Here is a 6,519-nt window from a genome sequence, read left to right as displayed (position 1 = left end):
TGCTAATGATCATCTGAGCCTTCAATGACCCAAAATTATTTTGCTGGTGGAGGGTCTTATCTTAATGTTGCTGGCTCCTAATCAATCAGAATGGTAGTTATTGAAGGTTAGGGTGGCTGTGGCAATTTCTTCAAATAAGACAGTAATGAAGTGTGCTACATTGATTGGCTCTTCCTTTCACAAAAGAGTTCTTTGTAGCATGAGCTGCTGCTTGATAGCATTGTACCCACAGTAGAACTTCTTTAAAAATTGAAGTCGATCCTCTCAAACCCTGCCATTGCTTTATTCACTAATTTTATGGAATATCCTAAGTTCTTGTCGTCATTTCAACAATGTTCATGGCATCTTCACTTGAGAGTATATTCCATCTCAAGAAACCACTTTCTTTGCTCATCTATAAGAAGTAACTACTCATTCGTTCAAGTTTTATCATGAGATTGCAGCAGTTCAACTACTTCTTCAGGTTCCACTTCTAGTTCTCTTACCATTTCCACCACAGTTACCTTCTCCCCTGAGGTCTTGAACCCCTCAAAGTCAACCATAAGGGTTGGAATAAACTTCCTCCAAACTTCTGTTAATATTAATATTTTGACCTCCTATGAATCGTGGATATTCGAAAAGACATCTAGAATGGTGAACTCTTTCCAGAAGGTATTCAAGGTATTTTTTCCAGAACCATCACAGAAATTACTATCGTTGGCAGCTATAGCATTATAAAATGTATTTCTTAATGTCATATCATGAAATGTATATTTGGGCTTTTTCCCCATTTCCTGGCACACAACTCCTAAAATCCTTGGAATCTCCAAAGTGCTGTCTTTTTGTATGGCTAATATTGAGTAATAGCTTCAGGCTGGGAGTGGTCACTGGAAAGACCAAAGCATGATTAGAGGATAGGGACTTTCAACCCCACCCCCCAACCTCCGGTGAGGGGATAAGGGGACAAAGGTTAATTGAACACCAATGGCCAATGGTTTAATTAATCATGCCTATGTAACGAAACCTCTCTGAAACCCAAAAGAGCAGGATTTGGAGTGCTTCCAGGTAGCTGAATATGTGGAGGTTCCCACAGTATGGTGCACTCAGAGAAGACATGGAACCTCCGTGCTCCTTCACCTATACCTCACTGTATACTTCTCTTCATGTGTATCCTTTATAATGTCCTTTATAATAAACCAGTAAATGTATTAATAAATGTTTCCCTGAGTTCGGTGAGCCACTCCAGCAAATCAATTGAACCCAAAGAAGTGGTTGTGGGGACTCCAACTTGAAGACAGTCAGAAGTTCACCAGGCCCAGACTTGTGACTTGTGTCTGAAGCTTGGGGATTAGCCTTGAGGACTGAGCCCTCAACCCGTGGGATCTGATCTGTCTCTAGGTAGTATCAGATTGGTGTTCACTGCTTGTTGGTGGGCAAAAATCCCCACACATTTAGCCACAGAAGCCTTCTGTGTTGATTGTTGTGGTGCGAGAGCAGAGGGAAACAACACTTTGAGACTTTTTCTCCAAACAAATAACAAGATGAAAGTTGAATTATTCCTTGATCTGTGGGCCGCAGAATGGATGTTGTGTTAGCAGGCATGAAAACATTAATCTCCTTGTATACCTCCAGCAGGGCTCTTAGATGACCAGGTACATTGTCAGTGAGCAATGTTATTTTTATTTATTTATTTATTTTAGATGGAATCTTGCTCTGTTGCCCAAGCTGGAGTGCAATGGTGCAATCTCAGCTCACTGCAACCGCTGCCTCCCTGGTTCAAGCGATTCTCCTGCCTCAGCCTCTCGAGTAGCTGGGATTACAGGCACACGCCACTACGCCATGCTAATTTTTGTATTTTTAGTAGAGATGGGGTTTCACCATGTTGGTCAGGTTGGTCTCGAACTCCTGACCTCATGATCCACCCGCCTCGGCCTCCCAAAGTGCTGGGATTACAGGCGTAAGCCACTGCACTGGGCCCTAGCAATGTTATTTTGAAAGGAATCTTTTTTTTCCTGAGCAGCAGGTCTCAACAGTGGGCTTATAATATTCGGTAAACCATGCTGTAAACAGATGTGCTGTCAGGTGGACTTTGGTGCTCCTTTAATAGAGCACAGGCAGAGTGGATTTAGTATAATTCTTTCTTTTTTTTAACTAGGCAAAGAACTTTATTAACCTTTGTTTCAAACTTGATTCCCAAGTTTCTTTGGTTTAATTAGCTGCAAAGAATGAACTGTGTATAAGCAAAAACTGAAAAGAGCTGCAGTGTCCAAGGGGCTTGGGCTTAAAAATATTAGAGATCTAGATTTTATCAGATCCATAAACAAAAATTTCTTAAAAAGCAGTCATAATATAAAATAGCAGCTCCCAGTAACTTTAAGTTTTATCTTCAGAAGTTGACTCAATTCAGTTTGCCCCATTCTTGGAAGCCTCTTCAAATTTCTCCACAAGATCTGGAACTTCATCATCATCATCCTCGCCAGTAGCAAGTGGTGCTTTTCCATCCACAGATTGTTGGGCAGAGCTTCATCCAGTCTCCTTAAACTAGTCGGACTGCCTGTACCAAGCTGGTTTAAGATGCTGGGTAGCATTTCTGCCAGCTGCTTTATCTGAGCATGGCCTGTAATGGTGAAAGTGTTCGCTGCCAGAGATGCCTGAACTTTAGGGTTGTTAAAGTGGTTACTGTTCCTTGGTTTGTAAACATATTCACCTCTTCAATACCAGAGATATTGTTTACCCCTAACTTCTTTAAGGAGAATTGAAGTTTTTATCATCTGCTGCGGCTGCTCTATGAACCACCTTCTTTCTGCAAGCAGTTCTTTCCCACCAATGCGCACTTGTGCCTGCAGTTTGCGAGTTTTTCCTGGTTCATGATTGCTTCTTTCATCTTGTCGGAGTGGATAAGGGGCCACCCGGGGGACTAGGGTTGGTGCTCAGGGGGTCTTGGGTGGACCAGCTGAGATTAGGTGTACACACCAATTTAGCGTAATTCTTAAGGGCCTTAGAATTTTTGGAATGCTAAATGAGCATCGGCTTCAAGTTAAAGTCACCATCTGCATTAGCCCCCACCAAGAAAGTCAGTCTGTTCTTTGAAGCTAGGCATTGACTTCTCTCTAGCTTTGAAAGTCCTAGATGGCATCTTCCTCTGATAGAAGGCTATTTTGTATACATTAAAAATCTGTTATTTAGTGTAGCCACCTTGATCAATAATCTTAGCTAGGTCTTCTGGATAATTTGCTGCAGCTTCTCTATTAACACTTGCTGTTCACCTTGCACTTTCATGTTATGGAGACAGCTTCTTCATGAAATTTCATGAACCAACCTCCACTACCTTCCAACTTTTCTTTTGCAGCATGCTTACCTGTCTCAGCTTCACAGAACTGAAGAGAGTTAGGGCCTTGCTAACTTTCTTGCCTTAAGTTAAGGGAATGTGGTGGCTGGTTTGATCTATCCAGACCACTAAAACTTTCTCCATATTGGCAACAGCCTTTCTCACTTTCTCACATTCTCACTTTCTTATTTGCGTGTTAATTTCTTTCAAGAACATTTCTTAGACTTAGTGCAGTGGCTCATGCCTGTAATCCCAGCACTTTAAGAGGCCAAGGTGGGCACATTGCTTGAGCCCATGAGCTTTTGACCACCCTGAGCAACATGCGGAGACCCAGACTCTATAAAAAATTTAAAAATTAGCCAGGCATGGTGGCTTACATCTGTGGTCCTAACTACTTGGGGTAGGCCAAAGTAGGAAGATGGCTTGAGCTCCGGAGGTCAAGGCTACAGTGAGCCATCATCATGCTACTGCATTCCAGCCTAGGTGACGGAGAATAACCTGTCTCAAAAAAAAAAAAAAAAAAAAAAGAACTTTTCCTTTTCATTCACAACTTGACTGTTTGGCATAAGAGGCTAGCTTTTGGCCTATCTTGGCTTTTAACATGCCTTGAGAAGATGACAACTAACATTAATCTTAGTTGTAAAATTAATCATTCCTGGCTTTTGATTTAAAGTGAGAGACATCCAACTCTTTCTTTCATTTGAATACTCAGAGGCTGTTGTAGGGTTATTAAGTAGATTAATTTTAATATTGTTGTCTCACATGAAGGCCAGAGGAGAGAGACAGAGATGGGATAATAGCTAGTTGGTGGGACAGTCAGAACACACGCAACCTTTATTGAGTAAGTTTACCATGTAATATGGATGTGGTTTATGGTGCCCCAAAACAATTAAAATAGTAACATCAAAAATCAGTGATCAAAGCCAGCCATTGTGACATGTGCCTATAGTCCCACCTACTCATGAGGCTGAGGCAGAAGGATCACTTGAGGCCAAGAGTTTGAAGCCTTGGCCTCCCAAAGTGCTGCAATTACAGACACAAGTCACCATACCAAGCCTGAAGAGTCTACTACGTATTAAATAACTTAAATGTATTATTATAAACCTTCCCACAAATAAAACCTCAGTCCCACATGGTTTCACTGCTACGTTCTTCCAAACATTTAAGGAAGAAATAACACTAAGCTTACATATATTTTGGAGAAAGAATAATAGTACCCCAAAGATGTACACCTCCTAATCCCTGAAAACTGAATATGTTACTTTTCAAGGGGAAAAAGGCTTTGCAGATGTGACTACATTAAAGATCTTGAGATGGAAAGAGTATCCTGGATTATCCAGGTGGGCTCAGTGCAATCACAGGGGCCCTTATAAAAGGAGATAAATGTGTCAGAGAGTGAGAGAAATTTGAAGATGTTATACTGTCAACTTGGAAGATAGAAGATCTTCAAAGGGATCATGAATCTTGAAATATAGATAGCTTCTAGAAGTAGAAGTTGGAAAAGGCAAGGAAACAGATTTTCCCTCAGAACCTCCAGAAGGAATACAGCCTGCTAACCTATTTTGGACTTCTGACCTCCAGAACTGAAAGATAATATATATGCAGTGTTTCAGGCTACTAACTTTGTGGTAATTTGTTACAGCAGCAATAGGAAACTAATGCTGGTGGCAGCAGCGGCCCATCTAGAGTGGCTGCTGCCATGATGGCTGCAGGAGGGAGGTGCTGCGCAAGTCTCCTTGGGTGCCACCGCAGCTACTCTGGTGCAGGTCCAGACCCCAGCATCTCTGTGGTCTTGGGTGCCCAGGAAGACCTCCCTTCCCCCTGCAGGCTCAGAAGTGCTTGCTCTCATTGCCTGGTTTCTCCTGCTGTCAGTGCCTGCTCCCATCTCGGAGGTGTGGCTGGGACTGCACATTCCATGGAGCTGGCGGGAGCTGGGGACAAATGGGAGCCTCACCCCTTCCGAGTTAGTGAGGCAGGATCTCCCTGGGTGCAGCTGCAGCTGCCCAAGCCTGGCTTTGGAACTGGGCATCTCTGTGCTCTTGGGGGCCCAGGAAGGCCCCCTACAGGAACAAAGTGCCTGCTCCCACTGCCTGGCCTCTCCCTGCTCCCAGTACCCACTGCAATTGTGGAGCAAGGTTGGGGCCGAGCCCAGGCACTGTCACAGCCCAGCCAGGTGGGCACATGATTGGGGCAGCCCTGACATGCCAGCCCCCTGCTGCCTCAGTCCCCTCCGGACTTTGGGCACCCACGAGTGCGGGAGGGAAGCCGAGGGGAGGCTGAGGGCAGCTCAGCATTGGCTTGCAGGTGTCCCTTGGCATGAATAGCCTGTGAAATATGAACAGCAGCCGGAGGCAGACAGGTTCCTGGGCAGAAGGGGGCAGGAAGCTGGTGAAGCCCCACCTTTAGGCAGGGGAAGGCCTCAAAGCTGGGGGCTGGGCTGCCACTCCTGTGTACTGGAGGCAGAACTCATGGCGCCTTTTCCTGGGCTCACCCATGGCTGCTCGTGGACCTATCAGCATGCATTTCACCCCTCTGAAGACCATAAAAACCCCTAGACTCAACCACAGCAGGGCAGACACTGGGAAAACCAGCTGCAGAGAGGAGCTATCTTCTCCAGGGCCTCCTCTCCACTGAGAGCTGCAGACGCTGGAATGACCAGCTACAGAGAGGAGCCACCCTCTCTGCTAAGGGCTGAATGTTTATCAGGACGACCTGCCTGCAGACAGGAGTCACCCACTACAGGTCTCTGAGCTGTTCTAACACTCAATAAAGCTCGTATTCATCTTGCTCACCCTCCACTTGTCTGTGTACCTCATTCTTCCTGGACACAGGACAATAACTTGGGCAAAGGTGCCACTGACCATAGAGATTTCTGGCCAGAAAAGTAATACCCCAAAGGTCCTGTAACAATACAGTATATATTTTCAAAGAATAAAAAAAGAGAAAACATTTTCTAACTCTTTATATAAAGCTAATATAACCTTGATTTTTCTTTTCTTTTCTCTTTCTTTCTTTCTTCTTTCTTTTTCTTTCTTTCTTTCTTTCTTTCTTTCTTTCTTTCTTTCTTTCTTTCTTTTTCTCTCTCTCTCTCTTTCTTTTTTTTTTTTTTAAGTTTTTTCCATTGCCCAGGCTGGAATGCAGTGGTGCAATCACTACTCACTGCAGCCTTGACCTCTTGGGCTCAAGGGAGCCTCCCACCTAAGCCTCCTGAA

The 6,519-nt window shown here is 44.2% G+C and overlaps 1 pseudogene; it reads right to left on the bottom strand.

Annotated features, from left to right (window-relative positions):
* Positions 1-2,026: 2,026 nt before the first annotated feature.
* LOC100986987 (transcription factor BTF3-like) lies at positions 2,027-2,863 on the bottom strand (annotated as a pseudogene).
* Positions 2,864-6,519: the final 3,656 nt, after the last annotated feature.

The sequence above is a fragment of the Pan paniscus genome, chromosome 12 (genome assembly GCF_029289425.2).
Source record: "Pan paniscus chromosome 12, NHGRI_mPanPan1-v2.0_pri, whole genome shotgun sequence".
NCBI lineage: Eukaryota > Metazoa > Chordata > Mammalia > Primates > Hominidae > Pan > Pan paniscus.
The sequence above is the reverse complement of the archived record's forward strand: the minus strand, read 5'-3'. Positions and strand labels throughout refer to the sequence as shown.